Source organism: Bos indicus, chromosome 3 (assembly GCF_029378745.1).
Source record: "Bos indicus isolate NIAB-ARS_2022 breed Sahiwal x Tharparkar chromosome 3, NIAB-ARS_B.indTharparkar_mat_pri_1.0, whole genome shotgun sequence".
Classification (NCBI taxonomy): Eukaryota; Metazoa; Chordata; class Mammalia; order Artiodactyla; family Bovidae; genus Bos; species Bos indicus.
The window spans coordinates 11,959,425-11,971,325 of record NC_091762.1 but is presented as its reverse complement, the minus strand read 5'-3'; the positions used below and the strand labels follow the sequence as shown (position 1 = coordinate 11,971,325).

Below are 11,901 nucleotides of genomic sequence, written 5' to 3'. Positions count from 1 at the left end.
ACTTTATAGAAGAATATAATTGAAAAAATAAAACCATTTATTTAGGACACAGCTGCTAGTGTTATTACAATGAAGTCTATTTTTAAAAATTTAATTAAGCTAGTTGAATTGAAAGTCCTTAAATCTAATTTTAATGTTTCTCTGTTCATACTTCTTTGAAGTATGAAACTATGAATCTGCACTCAGCTTGCACTTCTTTCACGGTTCCATATATTTATTGCATACCACAGATAGCATAGAAATTCTAGATCATGTATACATGGAAATTCTCATTCATGGTTTCTGTGACACCTTGCAAATATTTCATTATGGATTTGTATTTGTCTGTTGGACTTCAGTTACAGATGGTCGAGTTAGTTATATTCCTTAGTCGATGGCATATTAGCATGCTTGGTATGGGAAAGAATTTTTTTTTTTTTGTTTAACTGATTTATTGCCTTTAATCTCATTAGCCAACTCCATTTCCAATTTCATTCATAGGTAACTATTTCATATGCTTCATGGGTAACTTTTTGTTTATTTATGTCCTTAAGAATTGTTCTGTGTTCATGTGTTTTAGAGAAGGCAAGGGTGGGATGATTTGAGAGAATAGCATTGAAACACGTATATTACCATATGTGAAATAGATCACTAGTCCAAGTTCAATGTATGAAACAGGGCACTCAAAGCCAGGGCACTGGGACAACCCTGAGGGATGTGATAGGGAGGGAGCTGGTAGCGGGGCTCAGGATGGGGGACACATGTACACCTATGGCTGATTCATGTCAATGTATGGCATAAAAACCACTACAGTACTGTAAAGTAATTAGCCTCCAATTAAAATAAATAAATAAAAATAAAAAATATCACAAATGGTGTTTGATATATCTGTCATCTCTATTTTATCTATCTCTTACCTTTCTTACCTTTTTCCTCCTAAACATCGTTTTAAGATTTGTCTCTACTGCTACATGCACATCTAATTTGTTGTTTCTAATTGCTGCATAGTAAGATGTACATCCACGACATAGTACTTATCAGGACTATGTCCTGAAAAACAGATGTGCTAAAAAACAGATATGTTTTTTATCTAGGTTTTTGGGTGGGCAGGTGTTTTTTCCTAAACCCTCAAAAGCAAATTCTTCAATGCTGCTGTCATTTGGGCCCTATTTTTTCCCCCAAGGACAATACATATGATCTTCATTTTGGCCATATGTTCACAAAGGTATGTCTGCTCATCCCACTAAGAACACAACAATCATTTAATTGTCCTTCCAGCACACATAGCAGAAAAGAGCAATTGCTGATGTGCAGCAAATGCGAGATAGCTGATGCCCTTCTGCAGAGCCACCAGCGTCCCAGGAAACCAGGATACAAAAGAGGGGGATTACCCTCATTCAATCCGTAGATGACAGACCTTTATTTTAAACCTTAAATCAATAGTTTAAATAGAAGTAGATTTCATGTGACAGGACAGAGGAAGATTTGAGGCTTTACATTTTTCAGATGTGCACTTTTGCTGTTCAGTTCAGTTCAGTCGCTCAGTCGTGTCCGACTCTCTGCGACCCCATGAATTGTAGTATGCCAGGCCTCCCTGTCCATCATCAACTCCCAGAGTTCACCCAGACTCATGTCCATCGAGTCAGTGATGCAATCCAGCCATCTCATCCTCTGTCGTCCCCTTCTCCTCCTACCCTCAATCCCTTACAGCATCAGAGTCTTTTCCAATGAGTCAACTCTTCGCATGAGATGGCCAAAGTACTGGAGTTTCAGCTTTAGCATCATTCCTTCCAAAGAAACCCCAGGGTTGATCTCCTTCAGAATGGCCTGGTTGGATCTCCTTGCAGTCCAAGGGAGTCTCAAGAGTCTTCTCCAACACCACAGTTCAAAAGCATCAATTCTTCGGAGCTCAGCCTTCTTCACAGTCCAACTCTCACATCCATACATGACCACTGGAAAAACCACAGCCTTGACTAGACGAACCTTTGTTGGCAAAGTAATGTCTCTGCTTTTGAATATGCTGTCTAGGGTGCTCATAACTTTCCTTCCAAGGAGTAAGCGTCTTTTAATTTGATGGCTGCAGTCACCAACTGCAGTGATATTGGAGCCCAAAAAGTAAAGTCTGACACTGTTTCCACTGTTTCCCCATGTATTTCCCATGAAGTGATGGGACCTGATGCCATGATCTTCGTTTTCTGAATGTTGAGCTTTGAGCCAACTTTTTCACTCTCCACTTTCACTTTCATCAAGAGGCTTTTTAGTGCCTTTTCACTTTCTTCCATAAGGGTGGTGTTATCTGCATATCTGAGGTTATTGATATTTCTCCCGGCAATCTTGATTCCAGCTTGTGCTTCTTCCAGCCCAGCGTTTCTCATGATGTACACTGCATAGAAGTTAAATAAGCAGGGTGACCATATACAGCCTTGACGAACTCCTTTTCCTATTTGGAACCAGTCTGTTGTTCCATGTCCAGTTCTAACTGTTGCTTCCTGACCTGCATACAAATTTCTCAAGAGGCAGATCAGGTGGTCTGGCATTCCCATTTCTTTCAGAATTTTCCACAGTTTCTTGTGATCCACACAGTCAAAGGCTTCGGCATAGTCAATAAAGCAGAAATAGATGTTTTTCTGGAACTCTCTTGCTTTTTGCATGATCCAGCGGATATTGGCAATTTGATCTCTGGTTCCTCTGCCTTTTCTCAAACCAGCTTGAACATCAGAAAGTTCACGGTTCACATATTGCTGGAGCCTGGCTTGGACAATTTTGGGCATTACTTTACTAGCGTGTGAGATGAGTGCAATTGTGCGGTAGTTTGAGCACTCTCTTGGCATTGCCTTTCTTTGGGACTGAATGAAAACTGACCTTTTCCAATCCTGTGGCCACTGCTGAGTTTTCCAAATTTTCTGGCGTATTGAGTGCAGCACTTTCACAGCATCATCTTTCAGGATTTGAAAGAGCTCAACTGGAATTCCATCACCTCCACTAGCTTTGTTCATAGTGATGCTTTCTAAGGCCCACTTGACTTCACATTCCAGGATGTCTGGTCATGTATGGATGTGAGAGTTGGACTGTGAAGAAGGCTGAGCATTGAAGAATTGATGCTTTTGAACTGTGGTGTTGGAGAAGACTCTTGAGAGCCCCTTGGACTGCAAGGAGATCCAACCAGGCCATTCTGAAGGAGATCAGCCCTGGGATTTCTCTGGAAGGAATGATGCTCAAGCTAAAACTCCAGTACTTTGGCCCCCTGATGTGAAGAGTTGACTCATTGGTAAAGACTCTGATGATAGGAGGGATTAGGGGCAAGAGGAGAAGGGGATGACAGAGGATGAGATGGCTGTATGGCATCACTGACTCGATGGACATGAGTTTGAGTGAACTTCTGGAGTTGGTTTTGGACAGGGAGGCCTGGCGTGCCACGATTCATTGGGTCACAAAGAGTAGGACATGAGTGAGCGAGTGATCTGATCTGATCTGTGTATTCTTGCCATCTGTTTTTAATATCTTCTGTTTATATTAGGTCCATACCATTTCTGTCCTTTATCGAGCCCATCTTTGCATGAAATGTTCCCTTGGTATCTCTAATTTTCTTGCAGAGATCTCTAGTGTTTCCTATTCTGTTGTTTTCCTCTATTTCTTTGCATTGGTCGCTGAAGAAGGCTTTCTTATTTCTTCTTGCTATTCTTTGGAACTCTGCATTCAGATGCTTATATCTTTCCTTTTCTCCTTTGCTTTTCACTTCTCTTCCTTTCACAGCTATTTGTAAGGCCTCCCCAGACAGCCATTTTGCTTTTTTGCATTTCTTTTCCATGGACATGGTCTTCATCCCTGTCTCCTGTACAGTGTCACGAACCTCAGTCCATAGTTCGTCAGGCACTCTACCTATGAGATCTAGGCCCTTAAATCTATTTCTCACTTCCACTGTATAATCTTAAGGGATTTGATTTAGGTCATACCTGAATGGTCTAGTGCTTTTCCCTACTTTCTTCAATTTAAGTCTGAATTTGACAATAAGGAGTTCATGGTCTGAGCCACAGTCATTTCCTGGTCTTTTTTTTGCTGACTGTATAGAGCTTCTCCATCTTTGGCTGCAAAGAATATAATCCATCTGATTTCGGTGTTGACCATCTGATGATGTCCATGTATAGCGTCTTCTCTTGTGTTGTTGTAAGAGGGTATTTTTTATGACCAGTGCATTTTTTTTTTTTTTTTTGGCAAAACTCTATTAGTCTTTGCCCTGCTTCATTCCGTATTCCAAGGCCAAATTTGCCTGTTACTCCACGTGTTTCTTGACTTCCTACTTTTTCATTCCAGTCCCCTATAATGAAAAGGGCATCTTTTTTGGGTGTTAGTTCTAAAAGGTCTTGTAGGTCTTCATAGAACCCTTCAACTTCAGCTTCTTCATGCTTACTGGTTGGGGTATAGACTTGGATTACTGTGATACTTAATGGTTTGCCTTGGAAACGAACAGAGATCATTCTGTCATTTTTGAGATTGCATCCAAGTTCTGCATTTCGGACTCTTTTGTTGACCATGATGGCTACTCCATTTCTTCTGAGGGATTCCTGCCCGCAGTAGTAGATATAATGGTCATCTGAGTTAAATTCACCCATTCCAGTCCATTTCAGTTCGCTGATTCCTAGAATGTCGACATTCACTCTTGCCATCTCTTGTTTGATCACTTCCAGTTTGCCTTGATTCACGGACCTGACATTCCAGGTTCCTATGCAATATTGCTCTTTACAGCATTGGACCTTGCTTCTATCACCAGTCACATCCACAGCTGGGTATTCTTTTTGCTTTGAGTCCATCCCTTCATTGTTTCTGGAGTTATTTCTCCACTGATCTCCAGTCGCATATTGGGCACCTACTGATGTAGGGAGTTACTCTTTCAGTATCCTATCATTTCGCCTTTTCATACTGTTCATGGGGTTCTCAAGGCAAGAATACTGAAGTGGTTTGTTATTCCCTTCTCCAATGAACCACATTCTGTCAGGTATCTCCACCATGACCCGCCCGTATTGGGTTGCCCCACAGGCATGGCTTAGTTTCATTGAGTTAGACAAGGCTGTGGTCCTAGTGTGATTAGATTGACTAGTTTTCTGTGAGTATGGTTTCAGTGTGTCTGCCCTCTGATGCCGTCTTGCAATACCAACCGTCTTACTTGGGTTCTCTTACCTTGGGCATGGGGTATCCGTCCTGACTGTTAAAAAGTTATGTGTAAATTCAAGAAGAAAGGCATTAGGAATTTCTTAGCAGAGAGTAATCCCAGTTTCCTGGAGATTTAATGAGATGGGGCTCACAGAAATTTCTGGCTCCATCTGCTGTTAATTGAAAAGTCAGTAACACTCTTGTTGTACTTCAGTGTGAATTTCCTGAATTTGAACCTAGCCATATTAAATATGAGCCTGACGGCTGTTGTCTTATCACTATCATGGTATTTATCAGACATGGAAATAGCTTCTTTTATATTGGCCTGGATGACAAGCCTATGCATTCATTACATGGGAACAAGGCAACACACACACTTTCATATCAGCCAAATTTTTGTTTGTGATGACATTCAGCTCATAATGGCACATGTAAAGATATTTGGTATCCAGATTACTGTCCAAGGTAGCAGGTCATTGCTATTGCATCTAATCCCTACTGTCTTGTTTTCTGCCTTTGGGATCCAGGCTCTGACTTGGGAATTCGGATCTTTGCTTTTCCGTGCTGACAATAAGAAGGCCATTGCCATGCAAAATTCAGACCGTTACACATAGTCCCTCTTTTTTTTACAGGAAACTCCACTCAAGCTGGTTTCTCATGGCTGACCCCCACTCATCCTCCTGTCCAGGACCTGCAAACCTGCAGGCTCCTGTTACCACAACCAAAGCATGCCCAGGCAATTGGCAATGTCTTAAACAGGTCATCTAGCTCACAAAATTTCAGTATTTCCTTGTTCCAATACAAACATTGTAAAGTCTACAGATTTCTCTTGAAATTCCACTTTACTCAAAAATTGATGGACTTTCAAGGGAGGTTTCAATACAACTCTCACAATTATTAGTAAGTACAGTAGCTGAAAAAGTCAGCATAGGGATAAAAGATTTGAGCAACAAAAGAAAAATATTAATCTAATTTACATAGAATCTACCTTCAGAACCCAGACAGTAAAACTGTACATCTCACAGGTTTTGATGTGTAATATTTTTATTGTTCTTTGGTCTTAAGCTTTTTTTTCAGCATATTTTCTCTTTTGACTAATAAATTCCCCAGAAGTAGGTTTGTAAACCAAGTATATGGAAATTTAAGCACTTATTTTTTTGTTATTAACTTTAGGTTAGTGATGCTATGGTCAGAGAATGTGAACAGAGTTTATAAGCTACCTGTTCATTGAAAAGTATTGGGACTTTATGTCTTAGAACATAGCCATTTATATATTTGATTCTTATATGCTTGAGGAGCTCATGTACTTCCTAATTTTTAGATGTAGAATTTTATACAGACCCAAATAACTTATCTCAGGTTCATTGAGCTTTGCTTGACAAAATTATAATATATTTAAAGTGTAAAACATGATGATTTGATGTACATACATATTGTGAAAGTCTTCCCACAACTGAGTTGATTAACACGTACATCACCTCACATTTTGATCTTTTTATGTAAGAGAGCTAAGTTCTACTATCTTAGCGAATTTCAATTATGCAATACAGTATTCTCAACTCAAGTCACCATACACTGCCTTAGATCCTTAGACTTTATTTATCTTATAATTCAAAGGTTGTATCCTTTTACCAACTTCTCATTCCTCCATCCCGTAGTTACTGGTAACCACCGTTTTATACTCTGTTGCTAATAACTTTTGCTATGAACTTGACTTTAAAAGAAAAATATTCCACATATGAGTAATACCATTCAGTATTTGTCTGGTTCTTGTCTGGCTGATTTAGCATAATGCTCTCTGTGCTTACCTATGCTGTCACAAATGGAAGGATTTTCTTCTTTTTAAAGGCTGAATATGTTCCATTATATGTATTTTGTTAAGATTTTTTTTTTTTTTTAAGTTTGCCCTTGTTAAGTGGAGCATGAGGTGAGCTGATGTTCAACAACAGACCAGGAGAGAAATTGAAATAGAAGTTTACTACTCACAGGTCCTGGAGGTATTTGGCAAGCCTAGAGGGACCACGAAGAAGGCAATGGCAACCCACTCCAGTACTCTTGCCTGGAAAATCCCATGGGTGGAGGAGCCTGGTAGGCTGCAGTCCATGGGGTGGCGAAGAGTTGGACACGACTGAGTGACTTCCCTTTCACTTTTCACTTTCATGCATTGGAGAAGGAAATGGCAGCCCACTCGAGTGTTCTTGCCTGAAGAATCCTAGGGACAGGGGAGCCTGGTGGGTTGCCGTCTATGGGGTCGCATAGAGTCAGACACGACTGAAGTGACTCAGCAGCAGAAGCCAGTATTCTTGCCTGGAGAATCCCAGGGACAGAGGAGCCTAGTGGACTGCCGTTTATGGGTTCGCACAGAGTTGGACAGGACTGAAGTGACTTAGCAGCAGCATCAGCAGCAGAGGGACCACATCAGGAGGTCAAGGTAGAGTGCAGACAGAGAGACAGATGTGGGGTACATGCCTTTATTAGGGTCTTTGGGTGGCATGCTTTGGGGTTCCCAGGTTAAGGCTAACTGGGCAATTAGAACCAAAAGAGTGGGAGTCTGGAAACCCCCTCTAGGGTCATATTAAGGGGAAAACTAGAGGAAGGTTTTTCCAGTAGTCATGTACAGATGTGAAAGCTGGATGATAAAAAAGGCTGAATGCTGAAGAATTGATACTTTCTAACTGTGATGTTGGAGAAGACTCTTGAGAGTCCCTTGGATTGCAAGGAGATCAAACCAGTCAATCTTAAAGGAAATCATCTTGAATATTCATTGGAAGGACTGATGCTGAAGTTGAATCTCAAATATTTTGGTCACCTGATGCAAAGAGCTGACTCACTGGAAAAGACCCTAGTGCTGGGAAAGATTGAAGGCACTAGGAGAAGCGGGTGACAGAGGATGAGATGGTTGAATGGCATCACCGACTCAATGGACATGAGTTTGAGCAAACTCCAGGAGATAGTGAAGGACAGGGAAGCCTGGAGTGCTGTAGTCCACCGGGTGGCAAAGAGTCGGACATGACTGAGTGACTGAACAACAACAAAAGGGAAGGCACTGGGAAGCAAGCAAACAGAACTGTTGATCCCAGGCATTGCTGGAGAAGTCATATTAGGAATTTATATATGACTCCATGGGCTGCAAATCAGGACATGTGCTTTCATGGGTTTAAGGTTACTGCAGGCCCTGTGGTCAAACAAAATTTAGATTTTCATTTTCTTGATGATGTCAGGTTGAGGAACTTTTAAAATACCTGTTTTCTTTGGAAAAATGTATATTCAGGTTCTTTGCCTATTTTTTATTGGTTGTTATTTTTGCTTATGAGTTGTATGAGTTCTTTGTATATTTTGGATAATAACTTCTTATTAAATATATCCTTTGCAAACGTTTTCTCCAATTCCATAGGCTGTATGTTCATTTAGTTGATGGTTTCATTTGCTACTTAGCAGCTTTTTAGTTGATGTAGTCCCAGTTGTTTATTTTTGCTTTTGTTGCCTTTGCTTTTGGTACCATTGGTGTTATTCAGTGACTAAGTTGTGTCCAACTCTTTGCAACCCCGTGAGCTGCAGCATACCAGGTTTCCCTGTCCTTCACTATCTCTCAGAGTTTGCTCAGATCATGTCCATTGAGTTGGTGATGCTATCTCATCCTCTGCTGCCCTCTTCTCCTTTTGTTTTCAATCTTTCCCAGCATCAGAATCTTTTTCAGTGAGTTAGCTCTTCACATTAGGTGGCCAAAGTATTGGAGCTTTAGCCTCAGCATCAGTCCTTCCAGTGAATATACCAGATGAATTTCCTTTAGAATTGACTGGTTTGATCTCCCTGCTGTCCAAGGGACTCTCAAGAGTCTTCTCAAGCACCACAATTCAAAGACATCAATTCTTCAGTGCTCAGGCTTCTTTAATGGTCCAACTCTCACATGTATACATGACTACTGGAAAAACCATAGCTTTGACAATATGGGCCTTTGTTGGCAAAGTGATGTCTCTGCTTTTTAATACACTGTCTAGATTTGCCATAGCATTCCTTTCAAGGAGTAAGAGTCTTTTAAATTCATGGCTATAGTCACTGTCCTCATTGATTGGCAGCCCAAGAAAATAAAATCTGTCACTGCTTCCACTTTTTCCCTAATCTCTCCGACATGAAGTGATGGCACCAGATTCTGTGATCTTAGTTTTTTGAATGTTGAGTTTTTAGCCTGTTTTTTCACTCTCTTCTTTCACCCTCATCAAGAAGCTCTTTATTTCCTCCTCGCTTTCTGCCATTAGAGTGATATCATCCACATATCTGAAGTTAGTGATATTTTTACCAGCAATATATTAAAAGAAATTATTGCCAATACCAATGTTAAGGTGCTTATCCCTGTTTTATTCTGTGGTTTTAATAGTTTTAGGTCTTACATCCAAATTTTTAATCAAGTTTGAGTTGATTTTTATGTGCAGTGTAATATAGAAGCCTAGTTTCATTCTTTTGCATGTAGATATCCCAGCACCATTTATTGAAGAGACTATCCTTTCCCCATCGTATATTCTTGGTGCCTACATCAAAAATTAATTAACCATATATGCATGAGATTACTACTGGGATTTCTATTCTATTCCACTGATCTATGTGTCTATTTTTAGGCCAATGCCACACTGTTTTGATTACTAAAACTTTGTAATGTAGTTTGAAGTCAGGAAGTGTGATGACTCCAGCTTTGTTCTTTCTCAAGTTTGCTTTGACTACTCAAAGTGTTTTGTGGCTTTACATAAATTTCAGGATTGTTTGTTGTATTCCTATGAAAATTCCAATGAAATTTTGATAGGGATTTCACAGGATCTATTGACTATTTTGGGTAGCATGGATATTTTAACATTAATAATTCTTCCAATCTATGAATATGGATTATCATCCTATTTATTTCTGTCTTAAATTCCTTTCATCAATGTCTTATAATTTTTTTCACAATTCCACAATTGAGATTTTTTAATGTAAATATTATAAAAGTGATTCATACAATAAAAATACAAAAAAAAAATAGGTAATATAAGATGGAAAGTAAAAATCCTCCTTTCCACTCCTTTAATCTTCTAGCATCACAACTATAAACACAACAGTTTCTTTAAAATATTCTTTAAAATATATTGGAATATATATATTCTAACAAGTCACAAGGCTTGGTTTCTTCTGTATTGGTTTGTTTTACATAGTGTTGAGATAGATTTTAAAATATTAAGTATCATTACTTTTAGAGTAGTAATGAAAGAATTTTATAATAAATTATAGTTAACGTTGGGTTGCCAAAAAGTCCTATTTTCTTCACATTTTATGTTTTCTCTTCCTCATTAAAATTATATTGCTCAAAATATATCTGACTCCTATTCATCACCAAGATTCTATAGTCTTGTGTTGCAAGTGCAATACATATATAATTCAGTTCAGTTCAGTTCAATCGCTCAGTCATATCTGACTCTTTGCTACCCCATGAATCACAGCACGCCAGGCCTCCCTGTCCATCACCAACTCCCAGAGTTCACTCAAACTCATGTCCATCGAGTCGGTGACGCCATCCAGCCATCTCATCCTCTGTCATTCCCTTCTCCTTATGCCCCCAATCCCTCCCAGCATCAGAGTCTTTTCCAATGAGTCAGCTCTTTGCATGAGGTGGCCAAAGTACTGGACCTTCAGCTTTAGCATCATTCCCTCCAAAGAACACCCAGGGCTGATCTCCTTTAGGATGGACTGGTTGGATCTCCTTGCAGTCCAAGGGACTCTCAAGAGTCTTCTCCAACACCACAGTTCAAAACCATCAATTCTTCAGTGCTAAGCTTTCTTCACAGTCTGATTCTCCCATCGATACATGACCACTGGAAAAACCATAGCCTTAACTAGATGGAACTTTGGTGGCAAAGTAATGTCTCTGCTTTTCAATATGCTATCTAGGTTGGTCATAACTTTCCTTCCAAGGAGTAAGCGTCTTTTAATTTCATGGCTGCAGTCACCATCTGCAGTGATTTTGGAGCCCCAAAAAATAAAGTCTGACACTGTTTCCACTGTTTCCCCATCTATTTGCCATGAAGTGATGGGACCAAATGCCATGATCTTCGTTTTCTGAATGTTGAGCTTTAAGCCAACTTTTTCACTCTCCACTTTCACTTTCATCAAGAGGCTTCTTAGTTCCTCTTCACTTTCTGCCATAAGGGTGGTGTCATCTGCACATCTGAGGTTATTGAGATTTCTCCTGGCAATCTTGATTCCAGCTTGTGCTTCTTCCAGTCCAGCGTTTCTCATGATGTACTCTGCATAGAAGTTAAATAAGCAGGGTGACAATATACAGCCATGATGTACTCCTTTTCCTATTTGGAGCCAGTCTGTTGTTCCATGTCCAGTTTGAACTGTTGCTTCTTGACCTACATATAGGTTTCTCAAGAGGCAGGTCAGGTGGTCTGGTATTCCCATTTCTTTCAGAATTTTCCACAGTTTATTGTGATCCACACAGTCAAAGGCTTTGGCATAGTCAATAAAGCAGAAATAGATGTTTTTCTGGAACTCACATGCTTTTTCCATGATCCAGCGGATGTTGGCAATTTGATCTCCGGTTCCTCTGCCTTTTCTAAAACCAGCTTGAACATCTGGAAGTTCACGGTTCACATATTGCTGAAGCCTGGCTTGGAGAATTTTGAGCATTACTTTAGTAGCATGTGAGATGAGTGCAATTGTGCGGTAGTTTGAGCATTCTTTGGCATTGCGTTTCTTTGGGAATGGAATGAAAACTGACCTTTTCCAGTCCTGTGGCCACTGCTG

General features: G+C 39.9%; 1 pseudogene; it reads right to left on the bottom strand.

The window, feature by feature from the left end:
• Positions 1-5,275: 5,275 nt before the first annotated feature.
• Positions 5,276-5,803, bottom strand: LOC109556719 (deoxycytidylate deaminase pseudogene; annotated as a pseudogene).
• Between the last annotated feature and the right edge of the window lie 6,098 nt (positions 5,804-11,901).